Source organism: Sinocyclocheilus grahami, unplaced genomic scaffold, assembly GCF_001515645.1.
Source record: "Sinocyclocheilus grahami isolate Dianchi unplaced genomic scaffold, SAMN03320097.WGS_v1.1 scaffold918.1, whole genome shotgun sequence".
Lineage (NCBI taxonomy): Eukaryota > Metazoa > Chordata > Actinopteri > Cypriniformes > Cyprinidae > Sinocyclocheilus > Sinocyclocheilus grahami.
Window position 1 is genome coordinate 268880 of NW_015506097.1, and position 9374 is coordinate 278253.

The window sequence follows — 9374 nt, forward strand, 5'->3', positions numbered from 1 at the left end:
TACATAACCCCCCCCCCCACACACACACACACACTGTGTTTTGTATTTTACATTTTTTTGTTATTTTTATTATAAGTATTATTTTATTATAAATAGCGGTCACACACATATATAAACACACACATATACAGTGGAGATCAAAATTAGAGATCAACCTACAATTTCCTACATTTCAAGGTCACTGCTTAGTCCTATTAGAAGTTATCCTATCAGGAGTAGAAGGGCAGTTTTTAAGCATATTTCATACATTTCTGAAGCACAGTATAAAAAACTTAAATGAGATATTTGAAAAAGAACTCTGATCAAAATTAGAGATCAACCTACAATTTCCTACATTTCAAGGTCACTGCTTAGTCCTATTAGAAGTTATCCTATCAGGAGTAGAAGGGCAGTTTTTAAGCATATTTCATACATTTCTGAAGCACAGTATAAAAAACTTAAATGAGATATTTGAAAAAGAACTCTGATCAAAATTAGAGATCAACCTACAATTTCCTACATTTCAAGGTCACTGCTTAGTCCTATTAGAAGTTATCCTATCAGGAGTAGAAGGGCAGTTTTTAAGCATATTTCATACATTTCTGAAGCACAGTATAAAAAACTTAAATGAGATATTTGAAAAAGAACTCTGATCAAAATTAGAGAACACTTTCAGATACCTGGTGTTACTGGTGTTAATCTGGTACCTGGTGCTAATTTCTGAGACAGGAGGTTGTCCAGATGAAGGCCAAAGGAACGACCCTTTCAGCCACTGCAAGAGAAGTTTGTCATTCCAAATCTGTGATTTCTAGAGTATTGCAGCTTCACAATGACACTAATTCATTCAAGTCCCCCAAAAAGGCTGGTCGTCCACATAAGACAAATGAAAGAGAGGACAGGATAATGCAGAGACTCTCAATGGGGAATCGGTTCAGCACTGCAGCTGGAATTGCTCGTCAGTTCTGCGCTGATCAGGGTCTGGATCTGTCTCGGCTCGTTTAAGAGAAGTCGGACTGAAAGCACACTCTGCAGTGATCAAGCAAAAAAAAATTAAAATCTAGTTTTTATAGATTGTTCTCTAATTTTCTCCAATATATATAGGCCATCACTATCAGCCTGCTGCAAAGCTTTTTTTTTTTTTTTTGTGGACAGACAAAAAGGAAGTGTATAAAATTCAAGAGGTCAGAGACACTTATTTACAGTCTTGTTCAAAACTAAATTACAATGGTGCAGGCTATTGAAATGCATGTGTGCAATAGTAAGGTTGGTCATACAGTACAGTACATGAGCGCTACTGCATTCACAAAATGCAGACTAAATATTTTCTTAGTGCAAACCCTTCAACCATTTCTGATGCAATCATGATGGTGCATTTCCTGGTAACCGTGTAACCTTACACACCCACCATTTACCTTCCTGCTATGCAAAAGCATTTGAACGCTGATGTGATGGAAACCGAATGCTGAGACTTTGTCTCGTTCCACTTAAAGGCGGATCGAGTTGCACAATCCCATCCGGAGCCCAATGACGCCATTGTTCTCATGACACGCTGTTATCTCTGAACAGAGCAGCCGGCACAGACACTGTTGTGTTTCCCAGACAATCTGTTCAGATGACCAGACACAACACATGCATGTCACATGGATGAGTAATGTTACTGCATGCACAGCGGGAGGAAGATGCAACTCATCTGGTGATGTAGAAGAGAAAGAAATATACTCCCTCTCAGTTGATGTACTAATAGAGGCATTGCTACCTCATGAAGAGGAGTTATTACATTTGAAAAGGAGTTTTAATGATTCATTTGGTTACTTCACAATAGTTGCTTCTCTTTTTAAAGCTGAATTCAGCAATAATGTTTAAAGGAATAGTTCAGGCAAAAATAAAAATTTGTTGAAAATGTCCTCACCCTCAGGTCATCGAAGATGTAGGTGAGTTTCTTCATCAGATTTGGAGAAATGTAACATTGCATCAGTGTCTCAGCAATGGATTCTCTGCAGTGAATGGGTGCCGTCAGAATGAGAGTCCAAACAGCTGATAAAAACATCACAATAATCCACATGTAATCCACACCACTCCAGTCCATCAGTTAATGTCTAGAGAAGTGAAAAGATGTTCCACCATTAAGAATTTAACTTTAAACCGTCACTTCATGGCCAAAATACCAGTCCATAATACATAATAACGCTTCCTTCCATCTCCTGTTGTCTCTCACATCAAAATCCAGCCACATATTTGTTCAGAGCTGTTTTGGCTTGTAAACGATGCTTGATCTGTGCTGATTTCTCTCCTGATTCAGACCAGACCACTTTTTTCACAGGAGGAAGCGTTATTATGGATTATAGACTCATATTTTTGCAGAAAGCAATGGTTTGAAGTTAAAAATGTCTTAATGACAGATTTGTTTCTTACAAACATGCATCTTTTTGCGTCAGAAACATTAACTGATGGACTGGAGTGGTGTGGATTACTTCTGGATTATCAGCTGTTTGGACTCTCATTCTGACGGCACCCATTCACTGCAGAGCATCCACTGCTGAGCAAGTGATGCAATGCTACATTTCTCCAGATCTGATGAAGAAACAAACTCATCTACATTTTACAGAAGGGTGAAATCTTCAATAATGCCTGGGATTTGGCTCATTTAGATTCAAAAATTCAAAGCACAATTAACAGGCTAAAAGCTTCAAAATCAAATTAATATTTTACACATACAATATTGAGGTTTCTTGGATCTCAAATAAAAACATGAGCGTTAATATATCACAATATCTCAGGGCTTTAAATAATTTCTTCTCAGCACGAGTCCATTCAGAAGGACAGCTCTCGTCTGGTTGAAAATATCTGTGTTGAGTGAGACATTTGTAGTGATGCACCAGGAGAATATAAATGATCTACTGCAGCTGCTTTTTGCTGAAGAACGGTTGCCATGGCAACTACACGGCCAGCGCTACTGACCTCATGCTTTCCTCTGAACAGATGCTTCAGTGATGCTGCGAAGGAAGTCGAGTTGCTCCAGCACAAATGCAAGAGGACTCTATTTGGAGTTGGGCTTTTATACAAATGCACTCAAACTAAATATTTAAGCCTGAATGTAAGATTAATTTGGTAAGAATTTCCATTCATTTGGATTACATAGTTTTAACATAAATTAATAAACTTAATGTGATGCATATTTGACAGTCATACATAAATGAAACTGGTCAGATTTCTGTAAACTGAATGTTTTATATAAGCAACAACCAGGTTTATATATTTATCATCAATAAATCAATTGGTTTAAATCTCATACATTTTTTAGATTGCCTTTTTTTTATTGTCATTTTAAACTGTCCTTTTCAACTGCCATTTTAAATGGTATTTTTAGTTTATTTTATTATTTTATTTATGTATGCATGTATTTTTTTTATTTGTTATTGTTTTATTTTTTATGTGCGTGTCATTTTTAAATTGCCAGGCTTGGAAACGAAACAGATAAGGTTTCTGTAATAGTACTAATAAACTAAATGTGTTTTAAATATATACGTTTTTATGTAATAATATTGCTAGCCAAAAGCCATTCATACGTTTTTACTGAATAAACGTTTTCACAAAGAACAAATTTATGCAGATTGTAATCAATTTGAATAAATGCATTTTGAAAATATGTTTTAAATGAAAGATGCAAATAGTTAATAATAAACTATGGCATGATTTTTGAGTACAGAACTCTTGTGTGTTTCATTTATGCACCACATTAGGTTTATTACTAGTTTCTTTATGTTAAAACTGTATAATCAAAGTGCTTGGAAAGTTTCTATGCAACTCATATATTTAGGTCTAAATATTTTTTTAGAGTCCATTATTTCTTATGCTTTCAATGTATTGAACTAAATGTTCAATACACTAAACTTTACAAACATATATTGAATTACATGAAATGAGGAAGACTTTTCCATGAATGAAATACCCTTGAAAGACACATTAACATGATTATAAAGCAGAAACTGGTCAGAAAAGTTAAAGACAGCTTTAATCTTTGTTTGTGATTAGACGTTTTGGCCTATAGATTAACAGCCAATAGCACTCAAGGGAATTTTAATTTAGAAATGGCCCTAATTAGGTAATTCTGCACATTTATTAACTTGCATTACCAAGTTTACATGCACAGCTGTGATTATATCTGTGAGGGGGAGGCTGCGCTGATGCCAATTTCGTACTAATCAATTTGCACACTTTAGACAGTCGAGACATCATTTTCCATTCATTAAGATGTAATTTGTTGTTGTGAAGCAGACAGCAGCCTTTAACACTGAACTGAATTACATCCCAGACTCAAACATCCCTTTCAGATCATGTTAATGAAGTATTGGGAATAAATAAAGACATTCAGAATGAATGAAAGAAAGAAAAAACTAGTTAAACTGCACTAGTTCATTTAAGAGGAATAGATTGCAACCGTTGTTTAGTAATCATTTTGAAAAAGCAATATTTCGTTTTTTAATAAATAAGAATTTGACATTATCATGGTGCTAATAATATATTCTTAAACCAAATTTGACTATCCGACCAACTGACCAACTTGACAAAGACCTACAGGAAACATTCTATAAACGAAGTTATGAAAGAACATTCTTCCAGTAACGTTAATAGAACATTCATTCAAAGTTATCTCTCAGGTAACAAATGTACACTGTAAAAAAAATCTGTGACATTTACGGTAAAATAACATTTACCAGCTGTGGTTGCCAGAATTTCACCGTAAAAAATATGGTAGCAACATTTTAGGTTTTACAGACTTATCTTAAATTCACAATAAAATACCGTATTTCATTAACTGATGTAATGTTAATAAACCAACATATTGAAGTATTAATATCCGTTTTGAACCATTGTAATGCACTGATAACCACCAAAAACCGTTAGTGATGAGAAAGTCACATGATGAACTAAAGCTCATCACAAACAGCTTTTCTACGAGCTGAGGAGGACAATACTTATATATAGAAGGTGCACACAGCGTCATTCACACAAACACTAAACCCCATCACGGTGACACACATGATACTGAAATAATGCAATAAACATTCATTTAACAACATTAGATGTAAGATTAAACCCTAATGTACACAACTGATAAGAAAAAACTAAGAAGAAACATGTTATTTCAACAAAAAAAAGCATTAAATATGAAGCGTCATGCAGGGAATTCTGGGAGTGTCAATTTATGGTTTTTCACTGTAAATTATACAATGACTTTTTCTTTTTCACGTCCAAAAACCATATTTTTAACAGTATTTTACTGTAAAATTACATTAAATATAATTACATTTATACACCGTATATAGTATGGAAACTTACTGTTAACCAGTTAACATGTTTTTACTGTAGCATTTTACAGTCAATAAATAACGTTAACTGAAAAAAAAAAAAGTAAAAACCTTTTTTTTTTATTTCAGGCAACATTTTTAATTTTCATTTAGTTTAACTTTAAGTACTAAAATAACTAAATGTTAATAAACTAAAATGAATGTAAAAAAAAAAAAAGACAAGTAATAAAAATTACAAAAATCTAAATTACTAAAACTTTCAAATTAAAGTGAAAACTGAAATTATAAAAATTATATCTTAACCAAAGAGAAAATATGAACAAAAACTAAGGAAATATATAAATTATACTAAACTAACACTGCTCTTATCCCGTTATAACTTGTTTTTTTTTTCTTTTTCTGAGTGTGCTGAGAGAGAAAGAGAATAGAGAGCATGCGTGCGTGCGAGAGAGAGAGAGAGAGGGGGGGGGGTCACATCACAGTGGAGTCAGCTGTCTTAACCGTGGCTTGTGTACTGCAAACACATAGCAGCTTCATCACTGTGTCTGTCACGAGACTCTGTTCCCCTTTCTGGTTCTGTCTTTACATTTATTTTGAAAGCTGAAGCGATTATGGTAAGGGGCGTTACATTTCCGACGAGTGCTTGCGGTGTTCGGCCAATCACAATGCACTGGGTCAGCTGGCCAATCAGAGCAGACTGCGCTTGTCGGAAGGAGGGACTTTGTAGAAAACGAAGCGTTTGAGAGAGGCGGGGCATAGAGGATCTACAATAATGTACAGTATTTGAAAAATAATGTGTTTTTTGAACATTAAAGCATGTCAACATATTCTGTTACACCAAATACACAAAATAATGATCTTTCAAAAAGCATCATATGACCCCTTTAAAAAAAGTTTTTTTCTTGGTTATGAGAAAACATGAAGTGAACATTTTACTTTATCATTTTGCAAAATTACTTTTGAATGTTCTCTGAACCATCTGAAACTAGTAAGCATTAACATAAAAAAATTTGATGAACGTCCAACTAAAATGTTTCAGAAAACGTTCCATGAACTAATGTGCTAATGTTCTGAGAATGTTATCTATAACATTACTAGACAAATGTTTGAAAGAACCTTGTTGAATTGTAGCCAAAGTTCTGAGAATGTTCCCTGTTATCTGGGAGAGAACATTCAAATGTTACTTTTCAAAATGATTAAATGGAACATTCCCTTAATGTTTTCAATATAACATTTGCATAAACAAACAAAAAAGCTTTTTTAAAACTAGATATTTTAAATGTAAATAACTTAATAGAAATGTTATAAAAACATTCTTAGAATGTATTTTTGTTAGCTGGGATGGGGCATGACTCTAAGAACATCAAGATAAACCATAATCGTCTATTATAGTTTCCTCATGAAAGTTGTTCTCAGGAGAGTCTTTCAGATCGATCTTAATCGACGATCTCTTCATCTGATGAAAGACGCATCTAAAGAAGCTCACAGTTCGTCTTGAGAAATCAGGAAATAAACAGGAAAAAGCAGTTGCTCTGAATGATGCATGAACTTCATATAAAATTGATGCTGGCGCTTGATTATGTAAGTGTGAAAAGTTTTCCCAAAACCAAACACTTACGTAACTGATTACGTTACTACATCTGCCCACAAACAACAACACTGCACTTGCGGGATTTTTTACTAGCTGATTTTTTGGCTGAGCTGCTTTTTCCGACCCAGATCTGCGAAGTACATTGAATAACAGGGCGTAGTAAGAACATGTCGTGGGTTGATGTGATTCAATAAAAGACGAGAGAAACCTGCAAAGACCAGACATGTGGCAGAAGAAGGCAAGTTAGATAAATGGTAGAAAGTGAAAGACCACCAGATATATATATATATATATCAGCACTTATTGTAGTATTGTTCATGCTCTTAATTCCTCTGGTGTCTATGCATCTGTATTTCACTCCTTATAATTGATAGGACATATATAGTTGTGTATGTATTCATATATGTATTTTAATGTTTGTTATTATTGTTGATGAGCTCACCAAGTAAAATTCCAATCAACTAGGGTGTTTGTAAATAAATAAATAATATATATATATTTATTTATTTACAAACACCCTAGTTGTTTGGAAAATATATATAAACAAACATGAAAAACTTGCACTTAAATTAAAAAATGTAAATAAAATTAAAAGCTAATTCAAAATATAAATAAATACCAAAATAGTATATAAATAATTCAAAAATATCATTGTTCCAAATATGCTTTTTGAATTTTGTGTTATCACTGAGAAATTATTAAAATTTGTATTTTAATTGATTACATACATTTTTATATTTTCTGTTCTCATTTTAATTTTAGTTAAAGTTATATTAATTTTGCTGTGTTTTTAAAAAATGTTTATATAGTTTTTATTACGCTTTATTTTCGTTTTAATTTTATTTGAATTATTATGTGAAATAAAATAAGGTCTTTATATTTATTTTCAGTTAATTTTTTTTAAAATTTCAAGTAATTAAAGTTTTTTTTTTTTTGCTTTAGTTTTAGTTCACGATAATAACCCTGAATTTTGGTGAAACATTGTGTACAAAAATATGTTGTATTATATCACATCCATATTGCCACCTCTCTATAACTCTTTATATTAATATAATAACACCAATTATTCCTCTAGTGTCTCGTTCACAAAACAAGCAGATATTTAAGCAAATATCCAAACATGTTAACAAAACTTGACGGCAGAATTACTACAACAATGATCTAAAATGCTAAAACAGGATGTCTGCTAAAATAAAACACTGTAATAAACATGACTAATGCGTGTCAGCAAATCGCTATTTACCTGTGCATCTTGTTTGCACAATAATATCGTGTCAGTGCTTGTTTATTTATTAAATAAAACCGCAAAAGTGTATATATATATGTTCGATTATTATTACAATAATTATATATAAAATATATAACTGAAAAGCAATAATGCTAAGGCCACAATGCTAAATTTGCCAGTGGTTTTATCGTCCAAAAGGAAACATTGTAAGTCTTATTTGACTTCATGTCAGGAGCACAAATATTGCAGGACAAGCTGATCTTTAATACTTAGTGGTTTGTTTAATTTTGAAGGTTTGTACAAATCACTAACCTTAAACATGAGCAATGCTGATGCTTGACTTAAGAATCTTCTTAATCCACTGAACTGCACATCTGCTCACCACACTATTGTCTTCAATCCTTCCCACTAGACCTGGGCATCTGTTGCCATGGTGACAGTCAGCACTGCCGCAGGGTTACTGGGTTGAGGATGCAGGGGCAAATCCCAGTTCAGGACATCCTTCAGCGCAAGATGTGTCCACGTCACCCTGTCGTCTGCTCCTGTTCGTGGCCTTTGATCAGTGACACGAGTCCAGCTCTTGAGTGACACGCACAGGAAGTGCTCGAGGGGAAGCACGAGATGCCGTTTCCTCGGGGTCCGACACCCCGACGACCCCTGCCTTTGACAAAGGGCTGAAGATCCAGGGAGACACGGCAGGGCAAAGCAGTCACTACAGGGAGACGGGGAGATGTTTCAAAGGGCTGGATGCAGTCTGAGACAGAAACGTTTTAAAAAAAAAAGTGTCAATAAGTGATTAATATATATATATATATATACACTGTTTTGCATTACAGTATCTTAGTAGCAGGAAAATTTGTCATAAAAGTGCTGCAAATGATACAAAAATTATAATTATTTTATTTATGCAAATGGTCAATCAAAAGATATGTGTAAATATAGGGGAATCTTGTAAAAAAATTAAAACAATAAAAGTGTCACATTTTACCCCACAATCAAAGGGGGAATATATATATATGTATTAAAACATTCGATGAAAAACTTAAAATGTAAGTTTTTAAAAGGTTTCTGTTTTTGTCATTTTTATCAGTTGTTTTTCTTTAATATGGCTATATAGTTTTAATTTTTATTTCAGTTTGAGCTATTTCAGTACATCAAGTTAAATGTAAATGAAAATTGGTTCCTTGGCGATATATATATATATATATATATATATATATATATATATATATATATATATATATATATTTTTTTTATATCTGTATAT